Source organism: Miniopterus schreibersii, assembly GCF_964146895.1.
Source record: "Miniopterus schreibersii genome assembly, chromosome: 2".
NCBI classification, from domain to species: domain Eukaryota; kingdom Metazoa; phylum Chordata; class Mammalia; order Chiroptera; family Miniopteridae; genus Miniopterus; species Miniopterus schreibersii.
The window spans coordinates 59,563,164-59,578,722 of record NC_138102.1 but is presented as its reverse complement, the minus strand read 5'-3'; the positions used below and the strand labels follow the sequence as shown (position 1 = coordinate 59,578,722).

Here is a 15,559-nt window from a genome sequence, read left to right as displayed (position 1 = left end):
CCTTTGTTTACATCCAGAAAAAAAAATACAATAGAAAAATAGATAAGTAAATAGATAGATACATATACACAGACAGATATGGACAAACAGATACCCAGGTGTATGTTAAATGAGAACATGGGGGCCCTTTCCTATGCTCCAACTCCCTCTCCCACTCAGTGGGAACATAGCCAAGTCTAGATTGTGAGACCTTGGGAACCTGGCCAACAACTCCGTCTAAGAAAAGCCAAAGAGAAACTGCTTCTAGATGTGAGCCTGGATTGTAAACAGCTAGTGTTTTGATCTTACACAATTTATACATGGCCTCCTCGCCCTGCATACCGTGTTTCTCTCTGTTTTCTGTACTCTATAAAACCTTGTGCTGGGAAAATATGGGTGGTGTCAAAACAATAGTACCTGCCAACCATCCCTGGTGTGGCTATCTGCAGGCCAGATGGGACTTAACAGGACAACTTCACCAGTGGCAGCCGGTGCTGCAGTCAGCTTCACCAGTCAGCCACCACTGGTCCACATATAAATCCTAATAAACCCATGTTTTTCACAGCCAGTCCTCTGTGTTATTTCTTTGGAATCCACAAACAATACACTGAGGTTTTCTGGGACCTCAGCACTTTGCGTAATACCATGATATATCATTTCTGATCAACTCTTTCTGTGGCATTTGTATTATTACTGATTTATTTCTTAATTCTTAACAAAAAGCTCATATTTATGAGAAATTCTGAAAAATAGAAATTTTTATGCACAATGTTGAAGAATATGTAAAAACTACAACTCCGTGAAAACAAAATGAAAAAGTACTACTTCAAATATATTATTAAAAAATGCTCAAAATAAATAAATATTCTAAATGGCTATATATAATATTGGTTTTCCATGTAGATATTTGTTCTTATATATGAAATCACATGAAAACAATTTTGCAACATTTAAAAAAATTAAGTAATTATTTTAAAGGATACTTTCACTACAGTTTATTACTAAGGCACACCTGGCCCGCTGAAAGCATTCTGAAATTCAAATAAATAAAGAATCCATTTGATTCGAAAGACTGAATTTGCTTCCTAACGAGCTTAACCTATTTTCAAGATTTGTAATGTACAAAACTATAGCTAAATTGCAAATTGGATCATATGGAGTCGAGTATTCAGGGGCAAAAGTCAACATAGGTATTTATCTTTATTTTTTTTTTTTTACCAGCAGGCAATTTAGAACAAACATTTTGGCCATGATTTGAAAAGGAAATTCTTTTGTAATTGTGTAAAGATATCAGCCCATTTACTGAACAACAGTCAAATAGTTAAGGAAAAAGTTGTTTTTTGTTGTTTTTTTCTCCCTTGATTAAACAGTCAAGTGATAAGTGATAGCTTGGAAATTAGGAATTGATTTTATGAATGAGGTTAAGTGGATAGGTAAGAATGCCTGAGGCATACAGCAATTTGAAAAGCAGAGTCATCAGAATAAAAGTGTAGAAGAAAATGCAGAATACATACCAGCAAGGTTGCTTAATGAACAATTAAAATAACTGAAGAATTGAAATGTAGATCTTTGCTAAAGCCCATGTTAGCACTACTACCATTTTAAAGTGCCCAATAATTGTGGGGTTTTTATTATACTATCATCTACTTGATTTAATAATATGTAGTTCTTTCTTGCATGTTAAACAACACCTGCTGCCCGGCCGGGCGTGGCTCAGCGGTTGAGCATGGACCTAGGATCCAGGAGATCACCGTTCGATTCCCTGTCAGGGCACATGCCCGGGTTGCAGGCTCGATCCCCAGTCGGGGGCCTGCAGGAGGCAGCCGATCAATGACTCTCTCACCATTGATGTTTCTCTCTCTCTCCCTCTCCCTTCCTCTCTCTGAAATCAATAAAGATATATTTTTTAAAAAAACAAAAAAACAAAAAAAACCCAAACACCTGCTGAGATAGGCTAGAGTTCATAGCAAATACCTGAGATCACAAAACACAGGCAGTGCCAGAATGGACACTGGATGTGGGGGAAAAATAAAAGTGTGACTAAAATGTACTTTCTTATCAACTCAAATTTTAGTCATTTTTCAAATCTAAAATATGCCCTTTAGAGTAATCTTAAAATTCCTTCCCATCTGACTCATATTCCCATTTCCTCAAAAGCAGTTTTATGTTGTTTAAACACATCGTTATTACTTAAAGTTGTTTCTCTCATAGACCTCCAATGATTACTTACTTTTTAGGATATTTAATTTAATCTTCTCTATGAGCCTTTCTTTGCCTTCTGAATTCTGTCCACATTTTAAAAGTTTGATGCAATTTCTCCCTTTTAGATTTGCTTTCATATGCTCACTGGCTCTGTATCCAGAGAGCTAACACATTTTCCCCAAACTAACCCATTCTCCTCACATTAGGATCACAGGCTTAGAAGAGGCTTTTCGCCTGGCCTGTTTTCATTTAATTACTGACTCTATCAGGGTCACCTTGTTTCCCACGTACCACGGCAAGCTTCCCAAACTCGACCAATTCATGTCTCATGTGCACCTGGAGGGTTTCCCCAGATCTTCCCCTATTGACGAATAACAAATTTCCTAATTGAACTCCCTCAGCTCTTACCTTAATAACATTTTTCTCTTTGGGGGTAGGGAGGGTCTGTACATTCATGAGTATCTGCTTTTAGTTTTGTTTTCTCCTGACTAGATTTAAAATCCTTTGATGGGGGGAAAAAATGACTTATCAGTCTTCTGATTCCTCATAGTCCTAAGCAATAATGATGGCCTGTGAATAATGTTAATTGTCAATTAAAATGTTATGAGATTGAGAATGTACTGAGAAATTAGTGGTATCATCCCCTTAAAGGCAGACCTTATATAATTATAATAGAAGATACTGATTTCACAAACATCAAACCAAAAGCTTCCTTAGCACAAATCTCTGCCTCACAATATTTTGTGACAGTTAATAAAATAATTATTTAACTTCTCTGTTAGACTTATTCACTCCTTTCTAAACATTGATGGAGATAATGTAATCACCAATTTGATGCGAAATATATCTTGAGGCCAAACCTTAATCTTTACTTTCCCAGAACCACTAATAAGTATTTCTTTTCTTGTTAATATCTCCAAAAGGAGAAAAAGTAACTTTTCAGCTGATAGATTCAGGTTTTAACTGAGTTCATAAAAAAAGACAGGATAGAGAATATGCAAAGTTATTTTTAACATAGGTTTATCCAACATGAATTGCCCTCTTATTAAATTAAAAAATAGTATCCAAGGGTTGAGAATAACGTTTGTGTATTTGTAAGTACATGTGAACCCTACGTCTTCAGCACTGAGTGACACAATTTAACAAATAGAATATATTATTTTCTTTCTTCTATTTATTTTCAGAATTGGTAACATTTATTTATGCCATAAATATTTACTGAGCATGTACTATATGCTGACACTGTGACAAGCACCAAATATATAACAGTGAACAAAACAGATGCCAGCACTATCCTCATGGATCTTTTGGCTTATCCTGGGAAACAAATAATTGCCTTAAAAGTAACAAACTGAAAGGGGAGAAGAAAGTGTCATTGGGAAGGTACGGAAGGCAGTTAACTGATTTCGGGAGGCATGTCCCTATGCAAGGTAACAGATGGTCTTTGTTTGTTCCAAGCTATATCATGTCTCCTCTTTTCTGAAAGTTCTTACAGTTAATTGACAATTTAAAACATTTATGGTTAAAATTTCTGTGTGCTATTCTAAAGCATTAACTTGCAAAAATTGAGCTTTTTCCCATTAAATTATATTAATTGCTGTGTGAGAATTGAATTTCTTATGATTCATTTATGTAAATAAATTTGGACACTTTTGATAAAGTCTATGCATAAATTTACAGAAGTTTTGTAGATTCTTAGGTAAGTCCTTTCAGTACCCGCTTGTTGGGTAAGATTTAAATATTCATCAAAAGGTGGGATACAATGCAATGACACTCAGATGAAAGCCAGGAGTTTTTAGAGTTCCAGAGAACAGGCCACCAGGCCGTGCTACACAGGGGGTGGCGCAAGGAACAGCGTAAGAGGAAGGTGGAATTTAGGGGCAGCTTCTGTGTGGCAAGCAGGGTGGGTTAGCTGGGCTCTCTGTGAGTCCGTTAATTTGAGTAATTTCTCAGACTACAGGGCACAGGGGCTGTCCCAAGACATCTGGTACATGAATTCTGCACAATGAGGGTGGGTGCATGCTGATCTAGGAGTTTGAGAGCTCTAGACGGAATTGGTGAGATACGGATTTACTCAAGTAAGGAAATCGATCAGACTCTTGCCAGGGAAAAAGACCTGGGAAAAAGAGATTTAAAAAAAAAAAAAAAAAAAGTTAAAAAAAATAAGCTAATTGGTTATGTCCTTGATAGTGTGAGTTGTATTGTTGGAAAATATACTTTATTCTTTGGTAAATTTTTATTTTGGACATGAAATTAAACAGAGAAAATTTCCTTTTTTTATTTGAGCCTATATATAACTCCTAATAGTTGCCTGATATTTAAAAAAAAAAAAAAAAAAGAGTTTTATTTTGGTAAACAATAATGCTTATAAGTTGTCTTCTATAAAGTCTGTTTCATGAATTGGTAAAAAAAGAAAAAACATTTTTTTTTTTTTTTGGTGATGAATGGTTAAAAAGAACACAGCCATTCCACTAGTTCCCTAAAACAGTCCCTGTCCTTTAAAAGTATATAATCCGGAGCATGCTAAACACTGAAGAGTTTCTAATTTGTTCCTCTCATTTTTAAAACCATTCAAGAAAATTTTAGGCCTTTTGAAGAGGAGAAAAAATATTCTTTATAAAGAATTGATATTGAATATTGTCATTTTCCAAAATATGATTTAAAATAACCTATGATTTCCCATCAAATATATAGCATTTAAAATATCAGGAAATTTTAACTAATACTGCAAAATGTATATGCAATACAGTATTCTTTATCTTTGACATATAATTATTTTAATGTTATCACTATGGGTAATGGTATAGATAGATAACTATATTTATATTTATTTATACATTTTTTCAATGAGCCTTTACTGAATACCTAACATGCATCACATGCACCAGAGACTGTGCTGGACTCAAAAAATGTCTTGAGATTTTACACAGGTGAGCACGCTCATGCATGTGTTTTTTACTGTTTCTTCAATTTCTTTGTATATTTTGTAATGTCCTATTTGTTCCACATCATACAATATCTATTTATAGTCCAGATCAGGATTACAAACTGCTTATCAATAATTTTAGCATTACACAAATTTGTTTTCTTTCTCTTAAAAATAATCAAAGTCCCACATTAGGTTTTCTTCTTAACACTAAAACATTTAATAATTTTTTTTTTTCTAAACCTAAATTATTTGTTCCCTTTCACAATCTGCAGTCCATGAGTTGGCTTATCATTCCTGATTTCTGAATGTATAAAGACACAAGTGCTGATAAAATTGTACAGCCATCTGTTTCTGCATTAAAATGTTGACAGCAAAAACAAAACACATTACAGAAAGCTTTCTTGAAAGTTGTCTCAGTTAATATTTATGTCAGGTTTCAATGTATTTCCCTCTCCATCTTTGCACAGCTCACCTTCTCACTCAAAACCAAACAAAACACTTTTCCTGTGGTTTAGGCAACAGCTAGCTGTCAGAGAGCTGCTAGAATTGTTAACTTTTAAAGATGCAGGTTCAAAATGTGAAACAATCCAAGTTAATGGATCTCCAGCTATACTTAAATGGTGGGATACTTGAGTGAGCCTTGATCTCATTTTAATTTCCCTGGAAGCAGAATTGTTACTTCATTGATTAACTCACTGCTGTAATTACAAGTAGCTTCTGGGCTGGTGACCACCTGCTTTTCAACCTGATGACTTGAAGCTCCTTAACGCGAAAGCTAGAAACAGGCATTAAAAAAAAAATCATGAGACCTTCTTATTCCTGGTTAGGCTTCATACTATATGAAAGTTTGGCCTTTTATGAGAATGAATTTTCCTTAGAATTTTTACTGGTGGGTAAAATAAGACTAAACAACCTGCCAAAATTGAATTATAAAATATGTCATATTTATATCATGTTGGATGAATCTTATCAAGTCTCAATTTTTCAACTTGTTTAATTTTCATTATAGAAATATATCCTTTGCATGCAAAACATAACTGACTGTGATGGTATAATGGCTTTTTTTGTGGTAAGAACATATAGCACTATTTTTATGCAAAAATTTGTTCTCAAGTTCCAGTTTTGCTGTATTTTCCCTAGATATTGCCCTAGCATAAGTGTAGTATGCAAAGAATTGTGCATCACTAAACACCTTAAGTTGAAAGATACATTCACAGATTTAGATTCGCTGAAGCACTTTCCCTGATATTTAGGCACAAAGATATAATGTCTTCACTTTTATGTAGGTCTTTATCCTATAATTTTGTTTTGCAATTGCTGTAATTAATATTACAAAAAAATCTTAATTTTCATACTTGTTCCTTACCTTAGTCAATCTTCCACCCACTACATTTTAAGTTTATTTTAGTATCTCTAGGAGATCAATACAAAATATATTTAATTTTTTTCCTAGTTCATTTTCACCTTTATTTTTATTATTTATTTATTTACTTACTTGAGACAAGGTGTAACTGCATAAAAATTTCTTATGATTTTTGTGGGTTATCTCAAATGGAAAGCTGAAACTATATGTTTATGTAAATCTAGAGGGGCCTGAAAAGATGTCAGGAAGATTCACTTGACAGGCACCCTTACTATCCACTATTCCATCATCATTTTCTATATTTATTGAACAGTGGCTATTGCAAATCAAATCAGTTAATTTGCTTCCATTCTAAATTTGTAAAATTTAATTTCAAATATGAGGATTGGCATGACAGAGGATCCTGGTAAGCATTGCCCACATTCCCTTTTGATACTTTCTGTCTATTCAGATCACATTATACTATTTCCAATCAATACTTTTAAATCAATGGTACATGGATATAAATATTATCATTCTGCTCTTATTATACAGAAAAAAATGTATACATTTTATTGCCACTGTCACTCAGATTTTTATATGAAATAATATAGCATAATTATGTTAACAGTCTAAATTTAAAAATAGATCTGGCAAATTTTAGCACCCTTATGGAAAAAAATATTTTCCATTCATTCATTCATTCATCCCATAATTTTAATTTGATCATATGTTAGGTTCAAGAGATTTTTGCATAACATATCTAAAATCAGAATCAACCCAGAGATCTTAAGTCACATGATCATCATAGCTATCACAAACAGCAAAGTAGATTCAAAGGATAAATTAGCATGGATTTTGTGAAAGTAATTTTAGATTTCTTAGCTCTTAGACTCTCATCTATAAATTGAGAACAAAGGCTATATTTTGATGCATTACTTAGTTTACCATCCTCTTGTTCTGTTATTAAACATCACTGTGGTTTGTCATAGATAATCAGACTTTTCAATGTTATATTTGTTTTACCAATGAGAAACTCAAGACAGGGCAAAGAAATTATTAATCAGTTGCTCCTGTAGATTACTCTATTACCTTGGTCACATTTAGGTTTGGAATGAGAAACTATATTTAGACCAAGATTTATATTTCTATGTCTAAGTAAACACCTAATGGTTTAATCAGGGCTTTACCTTCCAGCCCAGATTTAAACACAACATTGTGAATGCATGTTCAGTCACCTTGAGAAACAAATGCAAAAAACCGACACCCGCAGGATTTGACAAAACCTTGGTTAACAAGTAAACAGGGATTAAATGTTTTACACGTTTCTCATACAGATTTTTGTCCTTGGTCACAGATGAAAAGTCAACATTTGCAGATGGATACAGTCCAAACACAATAACACGTGGCCAGCCGAAGCAGCAGATTCTCTGCTGGAGAGGATTTTGCTATTTGGACAGACTTTATAGCTCGTGAGAAATGAAGAGCACTTCCTTATAAATCTTTCGCTTTCTTCTGCATGGCATGAATGTCAGCTGTGTTCTCATCTGCTAAAGCTAACTGCCGAAAAGAAAATGATCTTTGATAATTGTATTTATTCACCATTAGTATTTGATGTTGCAATCAATTGAATGACAATGGTCTAAGGAGATAAGCTTTCATTGACTATTTAAATTAACTTTCAGATTTTTACCAAATTGCTTGATGTGAACTCCTTATTTACATTATTATGGATCACATGTGCTTTCTTTTATTGTTCACCATTTCTTTTACGTGTATTTGATGTCTTTCATTTTAAAAGCTTTTTCATATACTGTCGTTTCCTGAATTATTCTCCATTTCTTGAAATTTGTATTATTTCTCAAAAAACATCTAGTAAATATTTGATGCACAAGTTTTAAAGAACAAATTTAAAGTGTTAAGGAATGCAGTAATTCTTCACAGATTACTTTCAGGCTGAGATCCAAGTTAAAAATGAAGTGACATATATTATTTTTGTCTCCTTTAACTCTCAGTTGCTTGTCCTAAACCAGGTCAGTAGTACACAATAATGTGAAGTAATTTGGCTTTCCACAAGACTTACTGTTTCCCATATTCCAGGTATATTTAATTAGAATGAGAGAAAAAAATAAACTGGTGAAGTTAATTTTCATTTGCCCAGTGTTCTCTGATAATTTTCACCAGGGACATTTATAACCACAGCCTCATTCCTCTCCTGGTCTCTGGGCTAGAGATTTTATATCTCAGGGTCTTCAGAGAGCACAGAGATTCTTCCTAGGTGATTAAAACATTGGAAAAATTTGAAAACATACTGAACTAATCCCCCAAAATTAATGATTTAAAGATTTAATAATTTTAATATTTTAAAAGATGTCTGAAGGACTGTATTTTAAAAGGAATAAAATATCACTCTGGCTGGGTGGCCCAGTTGTTTGGAGCATCATTCCATGCACCAAAAGGTTGTGAGTTCAATTCCCAGTCAAGGCACATACCTAGGTTACGAGCTGGATCCCCTGTCAGGTCCTGTGTGGGAGGCAACCGACAGAGGTTTCTCTCTCTCTCTCTCTCTTTCTCTCTCTCTCTGTCTCTCTCTCTCACTCACTCTCTCTCTCTCTCTCTCTCAAAAACTAATGAATCACATTCTCTGGTAAGGATTAAAAAAAACAAAAGATTAAAAGATTATTGGGTGGGACCAGCATAATCAACATAATCATGTGTGAAAAGCAAGGAGTTTCCTCCAGCTGGTAGCAGAAGGGAGCTCAGATTCCAAGCACAAAACGGACTCTATGTGCTATTGCTGACTTTGAAGATGGAAAGGACCACATGGAAAGGATCGGAGAGCAGCCTTTAGTTACTAAGAACAACTGCTGCTGGGCAACCAGCATGACAACAGGGATCTGAGTCCCACAGCCACAAGGAACTAAATTCTACCAAAAGTCTGAACAAGCTGGAGAGTGGGTTCTTCCTTGGAGTCTTCAGAGAAGAGTTCAGCTTAGCTGATACTTTCATTTTGGCTTTGAGAGACGCTAAGTATCTAGAGCCCACTTGGATTTCTGAGATAATAGATAGATGTGTAGGAGCTCAGAGATGCAGTATGGCTCCAACAGCAAAGGTGTCTGGGAAATGTTAGATTCTCTGTTTAACTCTCCATGACTATTTAACTCTCTGCCACCTCAGGCTTGGCTGACTACCCAGAAGATCTGAAATGCCACCCAAAGATAAACTTCACACCCCCGGAGGGAGGTTAATGAATGCATAAAGTGTAAACTGCCTGATGTTATCTGTTAACTTAGGAATGCATTGTTCTTTCTGGTGATCTACTTGACTCCCCACCACATGGTTTTACTATTAATCCCTATAAAAAGGGATCCTGTCCTGGGAGGGTGTGGGTTCTTCCCGGCGGCCACCACTAGAAGCAGCTGCTTTGCCCATGTATGTAAGTTTCTCCTATTAAAGCTCTTAGGAATCTGAATAAGGCTGCATGTCAGTTCTTCAAAATCAATCCTGAAATTTAGACTTTCGAGGCTTTGCCCCAGCAGATGGGCACTGACATAATACATATTTGTTACTATAAGCTGCTAAATTGTGGTAATTTTGTTATTCAACAATAGAAAACAAATACATTAGTCCTTTACTCAAGTTATGCAATCAGCCTATTTACTTTCCTGCAGACCTACCAGTCCAAGCCACTATTTTCTAGCAGAACTCCCTTCTTCCACACTTTTGACATTCTCTCCTCTAGCTGATAACTAGAGGCATATATTTATTAATTTTAAATATATAACTAATACACTTACATTACCACAAACTTAGTGGCTTAAAACTGCATAAATCTATTCTCTTACAGTTCCAGAGGTCAAGTCCCCTATAAATTGTACTGGGTTAGAGTGAAGGTGTCAACAGGGGTGGTTCCTTCTGGAAACTGAGGGGAGAACCCGTTCCCGGAGGCATCTGTATTCCTTGGCTTCTGTGTCCTTTCTCCATCTTTAAAGCACATTACTACACTTTTCTTATCACATCACCTCCTCCAACTTTTCCTGAATTCCTCTCAAAGGACATTGTGATTACACTGTGTCCATGTGGATGATCCAGGGTCATCTCCTTCTAGCAAAATCCTTAATTTAATCACATCTGCAAGTCCCTTTTGCCAAGTAAGATACATAGTCACATGTCCCGAAGACTAGGATGTGCATATATTCCGGGACTATGCAACCTAACACAACATTGAAAGCAAGCCAACCACATCAGAGTAAAAGCTACATTTTTCCATGGCCCAGGGAGCCTCACATGATCTGGCTTCTGTCCTACTCTCTGATCTTATATCCCGCAACTTATCTCCCCAGCGCCACTGTTTTACCCCTGCTCTGCTGCAGTGACATTCTTTCTGTGCCTCAACTCACCAAGATTAATGAAGTCTCAGAGCCTTTACCTTTGCTATTATTTGTGCCTGGACTGTTCTTCTCATTGGCCTTAGAGTAACTCATTCTCTGACCTCAGTTAGCTGTATCCTCAAATTCACTTCTTCATAGAGGCACTTCCTGATCAACTTATAAAAACAAATAATATGCTTTACCCAGTCACTCTCTATCCCCTTACCCAGCTGTACTTTACTTGACAGCACCCATGGCTACCTATCACACTTATGTTAACAGTTTAGCTCTCCCACTAGCATGTAAGGGCCACAAAGCCAGCTAAATCTGCTTTTTGATAATGGCATCCTCAATACCTGTTACAATGACTTGACACATTGTAAATAATTAGTAGATATTTTTTGAATGGAAAAGATTAAGTTTGTGCTGAGCCTCAAATCAGTGAGCTAACATAAAAAATAAACAACAAAAAAACAACAACTATGTGAAACATAAGACAATTTACATTTAAAAAACAAAAGTTAATTATCAGTTCTTATCTGTACATAAAAAGCACTGCTAAGAGTTCATAGCATAAAGTTTCACTAAGATAATGGATTAATAAGGGCAAAATAATGGATGTGCTAACTTACTTCGCAGTTGAAGCTGGTGGAATGTCCCAGAGTGAAACATAATTAGGTTACTTCCTATATCCCACCAAACTACTGAATTGTGCCAGGAAGTTCATAATTCCTTTAACCAACAGAGCTCTTTAGATGTCTTCAGAAGTCTAGATTCACAGGATACATAACAAAATAATTCTTTAAAGCCTGAAGACACTAAAGTAATTATTAGCAACTTATTCCGGAAGCAGAACTCTAATGAGATAGAGATAACTGTGCAGGACTTAGCACTTTTTGGTACACATATGCTCAAAGAATGAGAAAATATTTAGAAAAAAATAAGTTGATTAGGAAATGTATTAAAAACTTAAAAGTAGTTTAGACTCCCTATAAATATATTGGCTTACAACTATAAGAGATAAAATTACTTTTCACAAATTTAAGGGGAAAAGTTTATTTTAAAAGAGGCTAATATGCCACATTAGATTATATATAGAATACCACAGTGAAATTCATTGCTTTAACTCAGTTGTATATAGAGAAAAACTACTCTAAAAAAGCAAGGCGTAATGTTATATTTTGAAAGAATTTCCTAAGGGAACTGTTGAAAATGCTATTACTTTATTATTGAAAATAGTCTGTGCAATAGAGTATTGTGGAGGGAAATCTTGCCCTCTCCGGGTGACACATAGGATTACCCATTCCAATCTAAAATGTATGTTTATCTCTGAGCACACCTTGCAAATCCAGAGAAATTACTTCATTAATATAGGTCTTTGAAGATAAAGTTGTCTCTTAAAATAATAAATATTACATGTGACTTTTATAATATCTATATAAATTTTGTGGAGATTTTCTGCAATATCTTCTGGGCTGCCTGTTACCAGATACTATAGTTTTCTGATGATAGAAGACAAGTTGCATCCCTTTAGTATTTCACTATCTTATTGGTAGTTGAACATAAGTCCTGACTATTCAATAAATATAATGTTGCCACATTTATCATCAAAACTCAATAATCATCATTATGATTTTGTATTATAAGACATGAATCATTTATCATTTTTATGAGATAGACATATTGTGTTGTATCATCAATGTACTCAACATTTAATCAAAAATATTTAATAAAAATATTTAAAAATTTTTCAAGATTAAGTTGATGGTTACATTAAAAATTTTAGGCAAACTAGTATTACTCTCAGAATAAAGTTTCTTAGTGAATATAAGAAACAAAACAGGGAAGATGGACTTCCATTTTTTCCATACCTAAAAAAAAAATTCTTAGTGAGCAAAATTTGACCTTGTCTACTGAGGGGTTTCCTTTTTACTTCCTCTGAGTTATTTTAGTAATTTCTTTTGAGGAGTTATGGCTAATCACATTTGCTTCCTATCTAGATCTGCTGCCCAGTTGCAATTAATATGTTTTTATTATCTTCCAATCTGTCTCATCAAAATGAACTGTCTCTTGGGCATAATTCGTGGTGGGCTACTGTGATAAGCTCATTAATCTTACAATGTTCTTGATCAAAATGCTAAGAGTTATCCTTTGGAAGGATAGCTACACTTAGGTAAGAGCTTTATAGAGCTGATTCAACACAAATACATGAATGCCTGAGGCATGAAGGCATCTGAATGTGACTTTGAGATAGCGAAAGCTTTGAACCATCCATCAGATCACAATGTGAAGGTATGCTTCCCCATGAGTTGGCAGAGCTTGGGTATCTTTCAATGTCATGGCATGTAAGAAATGACATTCAAAGGGATTAATTGAAAAGAGTTTAATGAGGGGACTCTGTGGAACATGGGCTGGGGAAAGTGAACAAATAAGGAGTGGTGAGGGAGTCAAGGACCTAAAAAAATAGATAAATATTTCCACTCCTAGGCCCAAAGGGTCAGGAATAGGGAGGGCTCATGTGCCTGGAATGTAGAAAGAACTACGAAAGAATCAAAAGAATATATGCAAGAAACCAGAGAATGAGTAGGCAAGATAACTTGTAATACAAAAGAGCAAATGTGAGAAAGCTTTTGTTTTTGTTTTTGTTTTTCTAGAAATCAACAGATATAAGCTTATAAATGTCTTCTGAGATAACCTTCTAACTGGAATTTAAACTTTAAAGGCTTGACTGGTCGAAACACAGTTTCAAATCTTTATGGTCATCTACTGCTAACCCAGGTAAGTGTGATCAGTTTGGAAACAATATTTCTTATTAATTAAGAAGTTAATTATTTAGTTAATTAACTTATTACTTAAGTAATATGTAAGCCAATTATTTGAAAATTAATTCAGAATATATATCATTACAAATTCAGAGCAGCCTTATGAGCTAATGTAAAGAGAGTTAGTGAAAATGAGTGAAATATTTCATTGTCTTTTTAAATATTTTAGTAAAAAAAATTTGAAATGCTGCATTTTATAAATTCACCAGACACTATACTCTTTGTATACATGGATTATTACAAATTAACTAACCTACTTTATCTTCATTGGAGGTAAAAATTATTAGTAAATTTATAAATTTTAGCTTCTGTTTTTTTCTTTCTTTCTTTCTTTCTTTTTTTTTAAATATATCTTTATTGATTTCAGAGAGAAGAAAGGAGAGGGAGAGAGAGAGAGAGAGATAGAAATAGAAACATCAGTGATGAGAGAGCCATTGATCGAGCCCACAACCCGGGCATGTGCCCTGACTGGGAATCGAACCCCAATGGCCTGGATCCTAGCTGGACGCTCAACCGCTGAGCCACTCCCGGCCGGGCATGTTTTTTTCTTTCTTTTACTTCATATAGGACAGTATGGTTAAAACACCTGATTCCTGTTACAGTTCTTGAGTTGTCCTCTGTGCCTCAGTCTATCAGATCAATAAAATCACAAGACAGCTGGCCCTTGCCAAATAATATCAATACTGCTTAGGCTGTCAGTTTGTTTCTCTCTAACAGAAGTGGACTGCACAGTGAACCTTTACTTTTTAATCTAGATGACAGTCAAAGGTTCCAAGATATGTGAACCCTTGGCGAGATTTATAAGTTAAGTTGTCACCTAGAACAATTGATATGGTTTGGGCCCAAAATCAGTCACTAAGAGTATTTTTTATCTGGCTGAAATATACCCACATGTTCTTCGTCTCAGAATGGACTGTAAATAGAACTCCAACGAATAGCATATTTTACTACCATGTATAACTAATAAATTAATTGGAGTTATTACTTCATAAATATGTATGCATATAAATCCATCTATCTACCCATAACCTCTTTATCTTAGAGTTACCAAATTGACAGTAGTACTATTTTAATTAATATAAATATATTATACTGGTATTAATTACATTCTCCAAGCCTCATTTTACTAGAAGATGACATAGATGAGAGAAGATGAAATGGTATTATTGGTTTAAATAGATGATTTAAGATCAAGTGTAGCTTGAGAATTTTCTTTTGAAGCAATGTTACCGAACCAAATTTCCTCCTCCTTCAGAATGTTTTTCATTAAGTCAAAAACATTGTTTTCTGGTAATTATTCTTACAACCACTAAAGTGTATTTTTCTTTTAGTTAAATATGCTACAACCATCTTACTCAGAGCTTAAGACACATACCTGGTGTTGCTACAGGATCATGTCTGATTGGGCTCCTGAAATGAATTATAAATACATACTAGTGATTATAAATGGCTCTTCAAATTCCATGATATAAAACTGAAGAAAGCCAAAGTCATGAGCCAGGAGACACACCAAAGCTTTTCCTCAGATACAGGGTATTAATTTGCCAATACATTTTTATACTTGTGATAAAATATTCAAAGAACTTTGCTTTTTTGTAGGAGGTGAAGGGCTGATATTCTAATTAATTTTTAAAAGTGAACTAGAAAATACAACTGTGAAATATATTTTTCTTATATAAAGATCAGATTTTTAAGTTGGTATCTAGGTGACTGAGCATAGATGAAAGGTGATGTGACACTGACGATATTTTTGTATTTATATAAAATATTTGTGGTTAACGGTCAGCATTGCTATTTTAGTAGCAGATGCTGCTTGAAAGTATGCTGTTTGGCTGGCTGACTACCCAAGAGTCCCTTGAATCCCTAAAATGGTCAGGTCAATGCATGAAATTCGAAGCAGTTTTCATTTGTCTGT

The 15,559-nt window shown here is 34.6% G+C and overlaps 1 protein-coding gene across 6 annotated transcripts in view; it reads right to left on the bottom strand.

Annotated features, from left to right (window-relative positions):
• PCDH9 (protocadherin 9) overlaps positions 1-15,559 on the bottom strand; it is an 838,035-nt gene that overhangs the window by 2,368 nt on the left and 820,108 nt on the right. The gene's annotated exons all lie outside the window — the stretch shown is intronic.